The sequence below is a fragment of the Physella acuta genome, unplaced genomic scaffold, assembly GCF_028476545.2.
Source record: "Physella acuta isolate Inbredline_101_S28 unplaced genomic scaffold, ASM2847654v3 ptg000031l, whole genome shotgun sequence".
NCBI classification, from domain to species: domain Eukaryota; kingdom Metazoa; phylum Mollusca; class Gastropoda; family Physidae; genus Physella; species Physella acuta.
In genome coordinates, this window is record NW_026731551.1 from 132078 (window position 1) to 152500 (window position 20423).

Sequence of the window (20423 nt, forward strand, 5' to 3'; positions counted from 1 at the left end):
TTCAGTCTTCAAAGTCAACCCAACCCAGCAAACCTTTTGTCTAAGTCTCGTCATGTTTGTGCTATTTTTCTGTCCCTCACAAAACCCATGGAATCTCTATTATCCATCAAGTAATACCCATACATCATGATTATTTGATTTAAGTTTCAAAGAGGATGTTTTAGGAATATGTCCATGTTGCTTTCTCATGTGTTTAAACGTTGAAATTACCTCCTATCCATGTTCAATAATATTCTTTAACAATCAGCAACTTAATATTCCCCAAGCATATACATTATCTTCTTTGTCATTTTGTTTACATTCATTGCACAAAATCTCATTTCCTTTCCCGCAGTACCGAATTCCGTTTCACATTTTAAATATTGTATGTGTTAGCTATTTAATTAATAAACCCTATTACATTATTTTGTAAACTCAGCCTGGATGCAACATTCATTAATCACACGGTGTTGTTGTAGAGTATTAAAAATTTATAACTTGCAAAATATATACATTCTTTTCATTGGGTATTTTATGTCGTAATATGAACACCCTAAAACAGTTATCTAGTTTTTTAAAATATTAGGTATGGAATGTTGTTTGTATGCGACATTTCAAGATGATAAACCTGATACGTATATGTCATGTAAAAAGTGAATTTGCATTCATGTGGTATATTTTGCATTTCTGGGTGTTGATGAAAGAAACCGGATCGTTCATGAAATTGGGAGGTTAGCTGAATATTTAATGCATTGTCTATTACAGAGAGCCATAAGTGCTTTCAATGCTTTTATTTAGAAAAGCATAACTTTATTGCTTAATTGATACTTAGAAAATAATTGATAACATCTAATTGAAAACACGACTGATTCGCTAATAAGGAAGCCTCTACGTGATACTTAGTGCCATATATATATATATATATATATATATATATATATATATATATATATATATATATATATATATATATATATATATATATATATTATAGTTTCTATCACTACTATCAGATATATTAATACTAAAATATTTAAGTTTTTGTAACTAATAAATTAGAAACTAGAATTAATCAGCTTAATTTAATAGCATTTAATTAGCTAAAAGCATAACAAGTAGGATATATAAGTACAACAAATAAGTTAAGGCATTTTGTTTTACTAAACTACTGCATATACATGTTTCTTAGCAATAGCTGATTTTAAACTGGAATATAATTTAATTAAAAGTAATATTTTGCTTAGAATAACAAGAAATATTTTTCACCAAAAAGTTGCGTGACGCCCTGGCTGAAACGATAGCGCGCTAGTCAACATGTCAATTATTGTTAAACGTTCCCCACAGTCGGAGATCTCATATACATTGTTATTATTTTGACGTTAGCTTTAATATTTTATTCATATGTAGCTCACATGAGGTTCAAGCTCAGAAAATTTTGAAGAAAGTAGATATATTTTTTGACAAAAACTTGTAAGTTAAGGCGTGACTTCTTTTTAGCTGTGTGTAATAGAATTTCTATTCGGACTTGGTTGGCTAAGTGGAGGATGAAGTAAAGCTCATCGTTTTTTTATGACTTCAGTACTTGAAAGTATAGTGTGGCCATTATTGTGTTCAGTCGAAATAGTGTTTTTTTAATGTTACATGATTGTGAGGGCGTCAGGAATATCGTGTGACAAGGTATATGAACACACCAAAAGAACTCTTTGCAGTTGGGTAATACAAGATGGTTTAATCAAATTGCTTTCTCATCCTCAACAAGCATCAACCTTTACTTTCCACCTCAACCTCCTACTGCCCTCCGCATTCATTCCTACACACCTCCATTATCTAGCCCACAACCGCTGTCACTCGACCAGGCAGATTAAAATCAATAAACAAGCGAGACGTCTTTAATGAATGACACCTAAAACCCACATCTCTTCAACGGATAATGGGTGTTCTAACATCCCAAAAAAAAAAGACCAGCCTCTTTTTCGTAAGTTGCGAAGACTGGTTTTCATTCTAGCAATATACACTGAATCCTTGTACAGATTATAGCAACTGAGGCATACTTCAGTCTGCATTTGGTTAGTCCAATAACAATTATAAAATAACCTGGTATATTGGAGCTTTATATACATTTCAAACACATCATTTTGTTAGCTAGAATAATTCATAAGTTCCACAAAAAACTAGTTAAAATATGAAATCAGATGCCTCTGCGAACCAAACTAAACGTGAAAAATGTATTAACTTACAGAGCATACGCAATGCATGTAAAATGTATTTGATTACGTATTTATCAACTTAAAATTGTTTTTTGTTGTAAACTGCAGTTGGAAAATGTATGCGAAACAACTGAATATTTTATGCATATAACTAAGGAAACACAAGAAGTATGTTTGGTTTGCAGTGCCTTCAATATGTCAGAGAGTAATCAGGGGCGAATTAAGCGCAGGGCCACTCTACGCAAGTGTTATGGGGCCCCCCTACAGTGGTATTTCAATATTCGAAATGAATTGGTACTGTAGAAGTACTTATATTAAATTGCTCGTATCTCATAGAAAAATCTTTTACATGGTGGCGCCGCGTGGAACGCCAGAAAATCGTATAGAAATGCCTTGTTTCACATTTTAATTCCTCTAATACACATTTCTAATTAATTTTAACGCCCGTAATGTATTTTTAAATGATGTGTGCACAAATTCATGACATTTGACATAATGTGTGGGGGTGACAGTAGATGCTAATATATATATATATATATATATATATATATATATATATATATGTGTGTGTGTGTGTGTGTTTGTGTGTGTGTAATGTTTATTTTATTTAGATTGATATTAATAAGTGAACATTAATGGGTCCATAAACATCAAGGTCCTCGGTTTCCTGCCTTCTCAGCCCCATCGCCTTTTCCGCCACTGCTTTCTATGCCATAGTGTTTTATTCACTTTTTACAGATACATAAAAAACAAGAGCTACAGCCAATGAAAACATGTCTGGTGCATGTCGAAGAACAAATAAATAGCATGAAACATCACTGTATTGGTCACATACATTTACTTTGTTACATGTTGTGCTAGTGATACTTTTTTTACATCAACTTGTCTTGATATTGTGCTGATGATCTGGTACATTTCCATCAGCTTGGCTAGAGATTTGATTCAAATATGTTAGTGGAAAAATGCGTGAAATGTAAAAGTAAAATAACTGAACCACATTGTTGATAAACTAAAATGAAATACAGTATATCTTTTAAACTATGCGCAATTACTCTTCATGGCAAAATAAAATAGCAATACGCAGTTAGACTCAGTAGCAACAGGCTTCAACAAAAGGGCATTTACGTAGCCAGAAGTCAACGCATTGGGATTTAATAAGTTTATTCCATATCAAAGTAATAGAAAGAGAAAATTTTCTTGACACAATATTAAATCCATAGATTTTAAACGATTTTATCCATTTACTGTTAATAAGTTAATGAAGAAATATTTCTTAAAGAAAAATCAATTATCCCATATATATGTGGTCGACAAAGTTAGAGTTATAATGTTAAAATAAGACCCTATAACATAAAATCTTCATTACTATTTAATTAATTTTTTTTAATGAAATATGGTTTCAAATCACTCAGTGTTAAATATCAAGTTTTAAAATGCTTCAAACGATAATTTTTTTCTATCTTTTACAAGGTAAGTAGATGTTTTCTGTTACCACACTGTCAGATTTATAAATGACCATACGCCAAGTTATTATAACAGTAAAATTTGAGGAATTTTGGGGCATTAAAATAAATTACTATGTTCACCAGATCGATAATTTGAAAATTCATAATAAGTTAGTTTGTAGATCTGCACTTTATATATATATATATATATATATATATATATATATATATATATATATATATATATATATATATATATATATATATATATATATATATATATATTTGTAAAAATTAACTATACTAGAGTAAATTACTCCGTTTAAACTGTTGAAATAACTATTTAAATAAATGTATATCAAAGCGTGGGTCGTTCAAACAATACGAAAAATATATTCTATTGCAAATAATTATTATTACGATTCATTTTAAGATTACTTGAATACTGGCATATGTATATATAAATACAAATTCAAATTTATTACGCGCTACGTGGTATATTTTACAATTATTTGAAGACAGTTATATTTAGATAATGTGCCTTATGATGTTATTACTTTTTCTGTACATTAATAGAGCGACCAAAGATTTTCAAGATATTAATCCAAAAGGGAAAACTTTGTTTTCAAAATTTGATGCATTATGGAACAACCCATATGCATGAGAAAATGATTCGGCACCTTAAAACCTGTATAATGATAGCTATCGAATGCTTTTAATCGGATGTTTATTAAAAATGAAAATAACTTTTTTCCAGGCATGCAAGGACATGCGTCTTTTCCTCTGGATAACTGTACGTCTGGAGATATCGATGTCATACTACACGTGTCAAGTGTCAACCCATTACAAAAAGTTAGGCTGGCGACTGTGGTAAAGTTTTTTAAAACTGAAAATGATCTCGCAACATCAGGAAACAGAATTGCTCTGTTTCTCAATCAAAACTTATCAGAACTCAACAAAAACTTATCAGAACCCATGATTGGATTTAACAGCTTTAACACAACACATGAATTGTTAAATAAGTTGGAAAGCCTACAACCATTTGAACAGGACATTTTACAACCATTAGAGGTTTTGATATGGATTTCGAATGAATATTTTCATCAGAATTACTTACTGAACTCGATTCGTACGGAAATCATAATAATCTTTTGTGAAACATGCGTTTATCTAGTAAACAGGCAAACCAAGGTGCTAAATAATTTAAACTTCGAAAAGGTTTTTATAATATATGTTCAAGAATTTGAAAGCATTAATCGGGAGCTTCAAAAATATATCAATATGATTTTTATTTCACAAACGGATGATTTGAAAAACAACCAGTTTTTGTCTCTGGCATTATGTGGACAGTGTAAGCAAGGTTGGCTGCCTAGAATTGATGTAGAAGAAAAGGGTATACATTCATGCTACAAACTTGATTTTGTTAATTCACAAGTCAGTCACAGCACTGCGAATAAGCTCTGTAAGACATTGGGTGCGAATATCCTGATGATAGAATCTACTGACGAGCTAGACTTTGTAAAAGAGATGTTGTCTTCATATCACAAAAACAATTTTACGTTTTTAAATGGTGTTCGTGAACTGCTTCCAGTTGGTCTGTGCAATATCTCTGTTAAACCAATAAAGATATATAAACTTCAGCAGAGTTTGTTGAACAATATGATAGAAAAAAATACGTGTTTTGCTTTAGAGGTCACATTTAACATTTCAAGTCTAAATTTGACCTGGTTTCCGATTCATCAAAACAATGATGAGGTAAAATTAGTTTCATGCGAATTTGATTTCAACAATTATTTTCTGAGAAACCACAAAGTCAATCCTTTCTTTATGCCTTACTACGGTGAAACTGATCACATGGCATTGATGAATGATATAGGATTTGGCAACAATGTTGCAATGTACTACTGTAATGATGGAATCGAGGCCATTCCATACGCCTTTTTCAACGATGAACATAATGACTGTGGAGATGGAGAGGATGAATTGGAAGTCTTGGAAAACAGATGGAATTTTTTATGTTTTAATTCTTATATTTGTTCTATTAAAGGCTATCAAGATGACAATAGAATGTTCTGTATTAAAAAAATACAAAAATGCAATGGCATCATTGATTGTCCAGATGGAGAAGACGAATCAGATTGCAATGAATGTATGGAAACATCTCTGTCTGATGGGACGTGTCTACCCAGTCAGTGGTTTTATGACGAGTCGAGACGGAACTTTTCTTTCTCACGCCGTGATAGACCGCTCGACTCTGAGAAGATCGCGTTTGTTGATAAAGTCTTGTCAACATGTAATACAATAGAATGTGTTCATGAGTACAAAGTATTTCTAGAAATTATAAATTGCAAAATGAAAGATGACATACTAGAAATTACAGACGTTTTGACACAAAAATTAGAATTGGATAGTTCAGCAAATCACAATGCTAGGGAATATCAGAAGCGTTGGGCAGCTCACTGTGTTTATTTGAGCGGCCGATACAGTGGCCAGTCTCTTGGATGCGAAAACGTAGCACATTTAAAAGAATGCGAACAATTCCTCTGTTCTGATGGTTTGTTTAAATGTCGAATGTCGTATTGTATTCCATATTACATGATCAACGATGGGTTCATTGACTGTCCAAATGGTGAAGATGAAGTTATAGTGGATCTAAATCAGATTTACATTGAATACTTTTTCCAATGCCGTGCGTTTCGACGACTAATTCACCCAGTTCATGTTTGTGATGGTAAGGAGCACTGCCCAACTGGTGACGATGAGAGCTTATGTTATGATCATTGCCCAGCTGGCTTTATGTGTGACGGGGGTGTTCTTACAGTTGCTGATCCCAATAGAATATCGCATGATGACGTTTTCAGTGACTTAGATTTTAATGTAAAAGCTATTCATATTGATGGTGTCGATTTGTCGCAATTCAAAATCTTACAGATAAACGTAAATGCTCTCGCAGATCTGAATCTGTCTAACTGCAACCTAACTAGCGAAATGTTGGATAATCTTCTTAAGACCATGAAAATAATTACACACGTCATGCTATCTATTGACTTAAGCCAGAACCCCTTGCAAAAACTACCTGTCAATTTCTTCGTAACTCGCAAGTTGAATCTTTCTCAAACCAGCGTCCTTTCGTTTACCATAGACACGCATTATTTAAACAATTTAGATATATCTTATTCACCACTTCAGAATTTTACTATATCTGGCAAAGATCGATTTTATTTTTATTTAATAAACCTAAGTAACACAAAACTTAAGACTATTCTCATTGAGAATATCGAGGTAACAATTGAGACATTAGACTTGACAAACACACACATTATCTACAACTCGATGTTCTCTCAAACTTTCAAAAAGATATCTATAACAGAAGAGTTATTTGGAGATAACTTTAAACTATGCTGCTCTATGTTCAGTGGAATAAATAGTATTAATACAAAATGTTTTGCACCAGAAGACCCAATATCTTCATGTTATGGACTACTTGGAGATATTTACAAACGCACTATATCAATGGCTTGTGCTGTTATAGGATTAACGGGAAACATTTTCTTATTTCAATTTCAAATATTCTATGTACACGTTGATTTCAATTCTAACAGTTTTAGATTGTATTTAAAAAACCTCCTGGTGTCAGACCTTTTGATGAATGTATATCAACTGATAATCTCTGGAGCCGATCTTTATTATCAACAGAGCTATGTCTTGTATGACATTGAATGGATGGAGAGTCCACTGTGTCAGACTGCAGGATTTCTCGCTACCCTCTCGTATGTAAGTTCTGCCTTCTTCCTGTTACTATTATCATTGGATCAAGTTGTTCTGACTCGCCCAGCACAAGACAACATAAAATCACGTTTGGTTTTTGTTGTTTCAACTATAGCTGTGTGGTGGATTGGTCTTATCGTCTCTCTACTGCCTTTATTAAATCCAGAATGGATGATTTACTCGGCCAACTCAATGTGTCTTGGTCTACCATATTATGTCATACATTCAACAGGATGGTTATTTTCTGTCTTTGTATTTTGTGTGTTTGTTTCTTTAACTATTATTATGTTTTCTATCGCGTTTTTTATTAAAATAAAACCAACCTCTGTAGAAATAAGCTCACCAACTCAAACAGAAAACGACACTGGGAATGTCAAAAACTTACTTCTGCTTTCTATTCTCTGTTGGTTTCCAGTTTGTGTAACGTATTTCTTATCAGCCATAGACCAAACAGTTGACCTAAGGGTGATTGGCTTTGTTTCTGTGTTTGTAGTGCCGTTAAAATCAGCCATTAATCCATATATTTTTATTTGCCCACTTGCGTATAGCAAGTGGACTGCTTTTAAAAACGGCAAAATAAACACGGCAGAGTTGAAGCTAAAACATAGACGCTCACTACCCACTAATGAGAGTAAATTTAGTAAAATTATCTAAATAAAATTATGGCTAAATCCTGCTACGTGTGTGCAATTCATGTATTTTGTGTTTTAACACTAGCCAATCCCTCATGTTTGTATCTACGCAGCACATTAGCGTAACCAAAATGTCGCAATTTAGAACGACGTTCTGTTCTTCTTGTAATCTTTTGGTGTTAACGACCGACAACAACTAATTAGAGCTGTGTGTTGTAAAATAATTCTGGATTAAGTTTTTTTTTTAAATTTTTGACAAAATGTGTTTTAGTATTCCTGATAGACTGACGCCAGTTACTAAATATGTTTTTGATGAAGTCCAAAATTTTTACTACCCTTTGTTATGTTTGACTACAAAAGGTTTGTGTAAAAAAAGTAAAGTGGGGATGATTTCCCGAAACTACTTTCTTGTAAATTTTTACATGTTTTAATAAAAGAAAAAATTTGTATCATCGTTTTTATTTTTGTTATTTAAAAAAATGTGTATGTCTATTCCACAAGATAATTGCTGGAAAAGTACACACTATAAAATGAATAATTGATTCTAGAATAAAAATAGAATTTAAAATCTAATGCCGAAAACAATACACAATAACATGGCGTTATTGATACTTGGTTATTAATTTATTATGTAAAGTAGTAGTAAGTAAGGTTCCCTTTTAAACTTACCGGTCTATGGGGCAAGTGAATTCACTTGTTTTTGTGACTCGGCATTTGAAGGGATAGTATGATCAACACTATGTCCAGACGCCTTTACTTACCACAACGTGAGTTAGGCACCCATCAGAGCTGGGAGGACACATGGACTGTCTACTGACAGGAACCCGGATTCGAACTCGAGACTTTCGGGTTAGCAGTACAGCTCTCTACCCCTAGGCCACTCCTTCCCATCCTAATTTATTAGTCTACTCTTAAAATTGGTATGCGTTCAGAGTTTCTTTTCAAATACTTTCTTTACTTATTTTCACAACAAACATGGCTTCCAAAATGCACCATAAAGCTAAATTGTCTTTCGACTATAATTGACGTGTGACTTATTTTATTTGTGAATGATAAGGTTGTTTTTAGTGCCTTGGCGGGACAAGGGGCAAGCGAAGTTGAGTTCAGCTGTTTCTGTCGCCTCAACATATGATGAATTAGTTTGGTCGGTTCCACGACAAATAATCTCAGGAAAAACTCTCTCAGACACAGTATCCCAGAAAAATATCTCACGAACAAATCATGATAAATACGTCATACACATTACATTTATTGAGGTATAAGACGAAAACCACAGGGTGTCGAAAATAAGAAATAATAAGAAGAAGCGCAATTAATTATATATTTTAAAGAAATAAAAAGAAACGAATGTAAAATTTCAAAATGTTTTAGGACACTTCATTTGTGTTATGAATTCCTTGTAAGCGATCTAACAACACCACTCGACCACGACAACGACGCGTCACGGATGTGTTGAATAGGTTGGATAGCATAGCTGAAATTGATGGAATTATCTTTCCCTCTAGTGATTAAAATATTAATTTTACATTGATGATATTCATTCCAGCATAAGTGTTCAGTTTAGAAATGTTTAGTATGAGTAGTCTGGTTATACACAATTTAAACGTTTTTGATACAAAAAAATTCAAGAAAATTAGACAGTATGCCTATTAAGTACATATATTAAATAATAAGCTGTTATAAATGGTGATTAAAGAGCCTTATATTTTTATAAAACAGAAAAAGCAGTGTATTGATAGTTATTGCATTGATATTCTGATGTTTAGACCCTTTCATTTAATTTTTATGAACACACATGTTAAATTAAGAACAATCAATTCGTTGCTTTTGATGACATTTATAGCTAAAGGATCCATCTCCGGACTTTCACAAAGAGAGAAAAGGTCAACATAGCATACAACCTTATCTCAAGGTATACATTTCAATTATAATTAATTAAGAGAACGGCCGATGGTCGTCAACGTAACATCCTAGTAGTTTAACATAAAAATTAGATACCCGCAAACCAGTGAGATTTCTAAATATTTTATGATGCACATTCAGTATTTTGGAATTCGTTTACAATTGTCTAGAATAAAGGTTCTTGCATATAATGACACAAAACAATGCTAGAATCATAGCCAATGAAAACACATCAAGTTGGTTTATTCGTTTTTAGACCAATAAATAGCATTTACAATCCGTGATCCAGTTGCATCAACGTAACTTTTTAATTTTTTCATCGGCTTAACTACGTGAAATATTCCTGTATTTATATTATTATGCATCATTATTTTTATACATAGTGTAATATATTTCTGTTTTTCCAGAACATTATTTTTTAAACTGTATTGAAACCACTTGAAACGGGATTATAACGACAAACCCTTTCAAGTAGACTACGAACAGTAGGCAAAAGTGTGAAGGAAAAGTCGTTTTGGACACCAACAATAATCAACAATGTTAGCATTATAATATGCATAATAAACAAATAAAGTAATATGTAGAGATTGAATATTTTGTTTTAATTATATTTATTGTCAATAGCCCAGGCTCGGAAATCAAAACTCACAATGTGCCAAACTTTTCTGGTGATGTTTTTCTATATTATACAATGTAAGTAAATAATTGTTGTAGTCACACAGACAGATTTTTAACAGAAAACTTTTTTTAAACACATAAAACATACACAGTACAACACAGAGAAAACATAATAATATGTGAAACCATATAACCCAATAAAACAACAATTGCATTAATGTAAAAAAAAAAGCGCAACTTTTACAATAACAAACATTTTTTTCTTTGGTGAATAAAAAGAATAAAAAGTAAGTGATTTATCTGCTGTAAATATAATACCGAATCATTTTTTGAATAAACTACTAGTCGATCCGGTTATGCTCGGCACTGGCCTTTGCGAAAAACATCTGTAAAAGACCATGACTTGTGTGTTTGTTGAATAAGCAGTACATACCCGCGTAAACCGGGTTTTATGAATGGTTATTGACGGTTGAGAAAATATAAATAAAAGTTGTAATAAAAGCTTGATTACATGACGACTTGATATAAAGGACCTGCAAAGGACTGAATAATGAAATGACTAGGATTCATGTAAATCCATAACAGATGCTAAATTTTGATCATAGCAAAAAGGCCAAGAGGCAATCAATTGTACTTACCGTCGCGATTTTTTGTATAATTATAAATGTTTGTGAATTTTTATATTACATAAAAAACTTTATTTTCTTATATTTTGTTATCAAAAATGTATTATCTTTTTTTTAAAATCAGTGATAATCAAATAGAAGGCTAACATGTATTTACGAAAAAAAAATTAACTTACAGAATTTATCATTAACTGTACTACCCAGTTTCCCGTTGGAAATGGGTCTGTATATTACCCTGCAAATAAACAAACAAATATCCTACTACACCCACCTCACACTTTTATACCTCTTTAACCATATTTATTTCCTAATCTCAGCACCGAACTCATACCCACTATCAGAATGACACACTGTATTTAATTCTATTATTTCACATGCAGTGTTTCTTCCAGACTTTTTTCTCCGGGGGGGCACCTGAAATCTTCGGGGGGGCGGTAAACTTTCTTCGGGGGGGCGGACACTGTTAAAAGTATATATTTTCTATATAAATTATATAAATTTCATTTCGTTCGGGGGGGCGGTAAAAATTTTTCGGGGGGGCTTCGCCCCCCCGAAGAAATGCCTGGAAGAAACTCTGTTCACATGTCTATCGGCAATAAATATCTAGGGAAATTATTCTTAAACCTTAAATAAAAATTGAGCTAATTGTAATTCTTGATTTTATTACATCCTTATGTAAATCATTCCATTGATGAGCCAGAAGACCTTATTCGAAAACTTAATGATTATAATAGTTTTATTTTATGATTTTATATTTAAAATCATTATTGTAAAATTAAATATTTTACTCAAACTTTTGTTACAGTGAAAGTTTTTATTTCTTTTTTTTAAATTTGTTGGTTGAAACGGGAAAAGTTACGTTCTCAACGTTTACCTACCAATGAAAGAAGCATTACGAGCGAAACATCATTTTCAGCTAGTGTTTTTATATCTTTAAAGCATAGATACTTTTCGAATACTTACTCTAAGATTGTATTGATTAAGATAAACATTTTTTCAGGCATGCCAGGGACTGAGTTATTCCCGTTGAATAACTGTACGTCTGGAGATATCGATGTCACACTACACGTAATGAGCGTCAACCCATTACAAAAAATTAGGCTAGCAAATCTGGTGAAGCTTTTTAGTTTTGAAAAACATTTTGAAACCATACACAACAGAATAGCCTTGTTTCTCAACCAAAACATTACAGAAACCTTGATTGAATTTAACAGCTTCAACAGCACAAATGAACTGTTGGATAAAATTAATAGGCTTCACGATGTTGAGGAACATACTTTACAATCGACTGAGATTTTGCTATCGGTGTCTGTTGAATACTTTAAACAAAATTATATTGCAAACTTGAATCGAACCCATCTCATTATCATTTTATGCGAAGCTTGCACGCATTTAGTAGAAATGGAAACTACATTAGCATACAATTTAAACTATGCGAACGTATTTATCATCTCAATCACAGAATTTGAGACCACACATTGGAAGTTTCAAAAATACATTGACAACATGTTTATTTCACAAAACGACGATTTGACCAACAACCAGTTCTTGTCTATGGCGTTGTGTGGAAAATGCAGTTCTACATGGGTGCTCAACAGTGCAAAAGAAGAGACGAGCCTACTTTCATGCTACAAACTTGATATGCTTGACTCATTAGTTAGTTACAACGCCGTTAACGAGCACTGTAAGACATTAAGTGCACACATCATGGTAATAGAAACAGCTGAAGAGCTGGGCTTTGTAGAGGAAATGATTTCATTTGTTTTCAAAAATAAATGGACGTTATCAAATGATGTGCTTGAATTAATTCCTTTGGGGCTATGCAACCTCGACATTAAACAAATAAAGCTAAACGTGTTTCTACAGATTTTGGTGAACCATACATTGGAACTGGAAATGTGTTATTTTCTGGAGCTCTTTATGAACAGTTCAGGTATACAACGGAAATGGATTCCATTTGATCAAATGAAGGAAATCGTTAAAATAGTTGTATGCGAATTTGATATGAACTTTACATTTTTGAGGAGGCACCTTGAAAGTATCAATGTTTCTTCAGATAACGTAAATGTAGGAATGACATTTATGTATGAAAAAGTAATAGAAAAAAATATTTTATTGTATAATTGTCCAGAGAGTTCAACATTTATTCCATACAGCTTTTTTAACGACGGTTATTGTGACTGTGAAGGGGGAAAGGATGAATGGCAAATGGATGCTTTCATCAAGGAAACTCCATGTTTTAGTCATTTTATTTGTGCTAACACTTTTCAAAAAGATATTCGCCTTACTTGTATTAGAAATGACCAAGTATGTGACGGCGTCATCGATTGTGCCAACGGAAATGACGAATCAGATTGCAATGAATGTATGGAAACATCTCTGTCTGGTGGGACGTGTCTACCCAGTCAATGGTTTTATGACGAGTCGAGACGGAACTTTTCTTTCTCACGTCGCGATAGACCGCTCGACTCTGAGAAGATCGCGTTTGTTGATAAAGTCTTGTCAACATGTAATACACTAGAATGTGTTCATGAGAACAAATTGTTTCTAGAAATTATAAAATGTGGAGTTGAAGATGATATTCAAGAAGGTGCAGACGTTTTGACACACAACGTAATGGACGTTGCAACAAACCAATATGAGAGTGATAAAAACAATCGTTGGGCAGCACGCTGTGTTCATCTTAGAGGTCAATACAGTGTTAAATATCTGGGATGTGAGAACATGGTTCACTTGAAAAATTGTACAGACTTTGTCTGCACAGTTGGATTGTTCAAATGTCCGATGTCGTACTGTGTTCCATATTACATGATCAACGATGGGGTCATCGACTGTCTGAATGGTGAAGATGAAGTTATAGAGGATTTAAATAAAATCTACATTAAATACTTCTTCAAATGCCGTGCTTTTGTTAGAATAATTCACCCGGTGCATGTTTGCGATGGTAAGAAGCACTGTCCAACTGGTGACGATGAGAGCTTATGTTATGACCATTGTCCCGCTGGCTTTATGTGCGATTGGGGTGTTCTTGCAGTTGCCGAGCCCCATAGAATAATTTACACCGACATCTTTAGTAACATAGATTTTAATATTAAAGTTTTTAATATTGCAGATATTGATTGTCGGAATTTTAAAATCCAACCAGTTAGCATAAACATCCTTGAAGTTATTAGACTGTCAAAATGCCAATTAACAATCGAAATGTTGGATACGTTTCTGGACGCCATTAATTTGCTCGAATATGACTTGTTAGTTGTTGACTTTAGCCAAAACCCATTGCAAAATAGACCTTACAGTGATTTCAACACTAGATTTTTAAATCTCTCACATACAAGGATATTACACTTTACCATAGATTCAAATGTACTTGAAACGATAGATTTATCGTGTTCACCTTTACTGGATTTAGTGATATCTGGCAACGAATCTTTCAACATATACTACGTAAACGTCAGCAACACAGAACTCGAAACAATTATATTAAATAATTTTAATATAGCTATTGATGTGTTGGACTTGAGAAACACACATCTAACCTACGACTATAATTTAGCTCAAACCTTGCAGGTGATAAAAGTAACCGATGACGTATATGGTGATAACTTTAAGCTGTGTTGCGCTGTGTTTAGTGGAGTAGATCCTATTTACACTAGCTGTTTTGCTCCAGGAGACCCAATATCTTCGTGTTATGGACTTCTTGGTGATATTTACAAACGCACTTTATCAATAACTTGTGCCGTTGTAGGTTTATTTGGAAATATGTTCCTTATTTCGTTTAACGTAATGTGTTTGAGCTGTGATCATAGTCATAAACTATTCATATTGTATCAAACAAATCTCCTTTTGTCAGACCTTTTGATGAATGTCTATCAATTGATAATCATTGTAGCCGATCTCTACTACTTACAAAACTATGCCATTCATGACATTGAATGGATGGAAAGTCCAATATGCATGACTGCAGGCTTTCTCGCCACACTCTCCTATGTAAGTTCTGCCTTCTTCCTGTTACTATTATCATTGGATCAAGTTGTTCTGACTCGCCCAGCACAAGACAACATTAAATCACGTTTGGTTTTTGTTGTTTCAACTATAGCTGTGTGGTGTATTGGTCTTATCGTCGCTATACTGCCTTTATTAAAACCAGAATGGATGATTTACTCGGCCAACTCAATGTGTCTTGGTCTACCCTACTATGCCAGAGACTCAACAGGATGGCTGTTTTCTGTCATTGTATTTTGTGTGTTTGTTTCTTTAACCGTGTTTGTTTCTATTGCGTTTGTGATTACAATTAAAACAACTTTTGTAAAAATAGGCTCACCAACTCGAACAGAAAATGACATAGGAAAAGTTAAAAACTTACTTCTGATTTCTATTCTCTGTTGGTTTCCAGTTTGTGTCACGTCTTTTGTATCAGCTATAGAACAAACAGTTGACATAAGTGTGAATGGCTTTGTATCTGTTGTCGTTGTGCCGTTAAAATCAGTCATTAATCCATATATTTTTGTCTGCCCACTTGCATACAGCAAGTGGACTGCTTTTAAAAACGGCAAAATAAACACGGAAGAGTTGAAGCTAAAACATAGACGCTCACTATCATCTAACTGGAGTACATTTAGTGAAATTACGTAAATAAAAGTATGGCTAAATATTGTTTAGTGTGTACAATTCATATTTTATTTTTAACACTAGCTAATCCCTAGTCATGTTTGCATCTACGCTGCACTTTGGTGTAACCAAAATTCTAGGTATTTAGAAGGACGTTCTGTTCTTCTTGCACTCTATTGGTGTAAACGACAAAAAACACTAATTCAAGATGTGTGTTGTAAACTAATCCTACATTAAGCTTTAGTTTACATTTTCGAGAAAATTGACATTAGGTTTTCTGATAGATTGAATTGGTCAGCTTTTTAAAAATTGATGATATATAATGAGTAAATGTTTTAATTTAACTGAAAATTTCTAACGGCTTTTGTGTTAGGATAGAAATAGTTTATGAGATCTTTTACATATTTCACACAACAAAGCTTTAATTAATGAATTTATTTTATGTTATGTATTTCAGTACATTTAAATGCTTATTATTATTATTATTATATGTTTTATGTAATCTATAAATGTAACTACCATCTGCATTGTTTGACTACTAATGTTATGTAAAAAATATAAAGCGGGAATGTTTTCCCCTAAACCGTTTTTCTCGTATATCTATATTCCTATAATCCTCTGCTAAGATGACAAATTTATAAATTTATTTATTTTTCTTTGTCGGTTCCTCTTATCAGGGCATATGCAGTGGCGGAACTAGAAAAAATGGGCCACCCCGCAAAAAATTTTTTTGGGCCCCCCGAATATGTATATATATATGTGTATATATATATATATATATATATATATATATATATATATATATATATATATATATATATATATATATATATATATATATATATATATATATATATATATATATATGTAGATATATATATATATATATATAAATATATATATATATATTTATATATATATATATATATATATTAACACACAATACGAAAATAGGATACTCATTTCCGGCCTGATCGGGTTTTGAAAAAAAAAATTCAATTAAATCTAATCACAACAACATGTCATGTTTATGAGTGCATTGGTCTGTTTTGAAAATCTCTGTTTTCATTTATGTTTGTCTTAATACTTCTAATCATTAAGTCGGTCAAAAGTATATAAATGATGAAGCTTTGTATAACTAATGGTGTCTCGTGTTATGTTTATTTTTATGCTTTTTTATTTATTTATATTATTAGTTTTAACTACATTTTATTATTATACTATACCATTCTTTAGTACTTATTTTTTTTTAAATAATAATTAAGATAAGTAATTGCTGTTTAATTTGATTACTACAAATCTATTAAAAGGAGCTTATGAACACCCCTATTTGGCTATTTGAAAAAGGGAAATAATTTATGGAAGTGGTTTGAACGTTTGCCTATCTTTCTCACTACAGCTCATGTGTATATATTTTTTAGCGCAATTTCCATTCTGGAGAATTGCGTTTATTAACCCGTCATTTCTGGATGTATGAATGGATGAATGAATGGATGGATGGATGGATGGATGGATGTGTGTCCGCAGCTTTAAGTCGTATCTCCTCCTCAACGAAGCAATATCGAGGACTAGTTCCAAAAGCAATTATGTTAAGCAAGTTACGAGGATGAACATAGGCCATAAAAATTACGGGTTTCTTTCATGGATTTCCCTGAAAAGCCAAAAAAACTCGAAAAAAAGCAGTTTTTGGCCCATATCTCGGCAACCAGACCACTTAGCGACTTGAAACATGTACCAATCGATTCCTGCCATAATTTAAAACAATATTGCCGAAGAAAGTTTTCAAACATATCCTTTCGTTCGGTCACAAAAAAAAATTTGAATTAATTAAAATTTGGACCGAATTAGTAGGCATTTTTTCCAACCACACCACACGCGTCATCACGTTCAATAGCTGCGCCATCGCGTTCCATGGCTGCGCCATCATGTTCAGTAGGCGCGCAATGGTTTTTAGTCATGTAACTCTATTGTAAATAAAACATGTAAAATACTGAAAAAAATTAATAAAAAACGTTTTAATAACTAACCAATGGTTTTACTAACCCTGCTCTTGATTTACGCTAGGACAGAGCTATTTTTAGATAACATAAGGAAATTGCGCTAAACTTGTCACTAGACATTTTAATTACCTTGTTTTAAATTTTACGCAACAGCATGAATTAGCTACTATATATGGTCTGAGAAAGGAGCTTAAAAGGGACAACAAAGCACCGATGTTCTTTTATCCATCAGTACCAAATTTGGGATGGTCTCAAAAAGCCGTCTTAGTATCTAGCGGCCTCTCGCGCAATTGATGTTTTTTCAAAAGAATTTTGCCGACAACAGCGTGTGTTTGATTGTAGGAAAAAGAATATACAAGAGCGTGGGATGGTGTCTATAGAATAAAGATACTCCAACCGCAGCTACAGTATTCTTTTTTCAAAACAAAAAAACAGGTCAAAAATGCAATTAAATTAATTTTAACTTTAAAAAAATGATTATGGGGCGGCTGTGGGCCTCCTAAACGGCGTGGGCCCCCCCCCCTCCCCCCCCCGCATTGCGGGGTCTGGCGGTACTGTAGTTCCGCCCCTGGGCATATGTACTAAATGTAGAACTTTAAAACACGTATTCATGTTGAGATAAGTTTCAATTTCAAAATATGTTACCTTTATTTAAAGATTTAAAATAAATTAATGATATATTTATATGTAAACACATACTTTTAATTATAGAACTGTCAAATCCTTTATTTCCACAAAATTGCTTTAATTTTATGTCTGTTTGTTATTTTTTATACTTTCCAACGCTTTTACTTTCCAAAGTTTGAATAAGACAAGTTTGAGAGTTCTTTAATTCAGGCAAAACACGGCAAATAATAAAATTTCAGTACGAAAATATATCAGTGTTTTCATATATCAATGACGTCGTCATGAGTTTCTTTCATGCATCTCTTCATGCATTTCCGCTTCGTAAGAACGTCTAAGCCGCCCCATCAAAATAAATGACGTCATTGATACTCTATAACAAAAACACTGAAATTATCACCTAATTCGTGTGCCTAATCTTAAAAGTGGTTTGCTTGCAGAGTTTCTGTCATGCATCTCTTCAAATAGGTCAATGCCCCCCCCCCCACCGGGTAGAACGTCTAACAACGCACCCCCTAACAAAATATCATTTATGTAGAAAATATATAATTTTTCCTGTGTCGGCCAAAAGTAGGAAACGTAGGCTTCACCTTTAGTCTGTATGATCCAATAAAGTGACCAGCATTTCTTTCAGACTGTTTTCTCCCAGGAGGGGGTACTTGAAATTTTTGGGAGTGGGGGTGGACTAAATTTTCTGGGAGGGGACGGACACTGGTAAAAGTATATAATTCTATTTCGTTGAAGACATGCTTTGGGGGGTGGGGGAGGGGGCGTAGCACACAAGGGAGAAGACCTGAATTTCTATTTTATTATACTCGTAGCTTAGTAGATTTCTTGGTAGGCCTTTACACAAAGAAATGAAGACGCAGTAAAAATTAATTTTTATGAGCGACCGTGTTCTAAAAATATTTTACTTTATTTCGTAGCTCATTAAAATGATTTTTATAACGGTTTAAATTTTTTTTATTATTTTCGAATTTTTATTTAATTTTGATGTATAAACTAGAACAGTAAGTAAATATATACGTTTTATCAAATACCTAACTTATTTTTAGGATTCTGGTAGACTAGCCATCGGTACCCGTTTCACGTGAATTATGGGCCTATATATTTTAAAATGTTGAACTTGTTTGAGAAAAATAATTTGTAAAATAGTTATTGGTCAAAACGCAATGTACATTACTACACGCTGAACGATATTAATGACAAAGCAAAGAAATAACTAATTAGCTAAAAATCCGACACATTTAAAGTAAAATCCTATTGTATACATTTCATAGCCTACGTAGCTCTAAATCATATTTGAATGAAATCGTTCATTTCTTTATTTTATTCTAAACTCGAAAGATGACGTCATTAGTTTCATGCTCTTTTTTTAGTGTAAACATTAAGTGACGTCGTTGTTAAATGCGCTCTTGTCCCACCTATAAACGTTTTTCCGGTTGCATAATTAAAATTGTTTTTCTACATTCGAATACGCCTTTATTTTTTTTTCTTCTTTAAATACAGTTGTGTTTATACATTTAAAACATCTACCACATTATTTTCAACAAAATTCCGTATCAAGATATCGATATATCGATGCAGATTCTGATGTGATATCCGGCGAAAATATTTTGCGGACAGACAGAGAGAGAGAGAGAGAAGTGCGCACATCCTCTTTTATATATTAGGATTATAATTAAGCCGAAACCGCCTATGATTAGACAGACAGACAGACAGACAGACAGACAGACAGACAGACGACAGACAGACAGATAGACAGACAGACAGACAGACAGACAGACAGACAGACAGACAGACAGACAGATAGACAGACAGACAGACAGACAGACAGACAGACAGACAGACAGACAGACAGACAGACAGACAGACAGACAGACAGACAGACAGACAGACAGACAGACAGACAGACAGACAGACAGACAGACAGACAGACAGACAGACAGACAGACAGACAGACAGACAGACAGACAGACAGACAGACAGACAGACAGACAGACAGACAGACAGA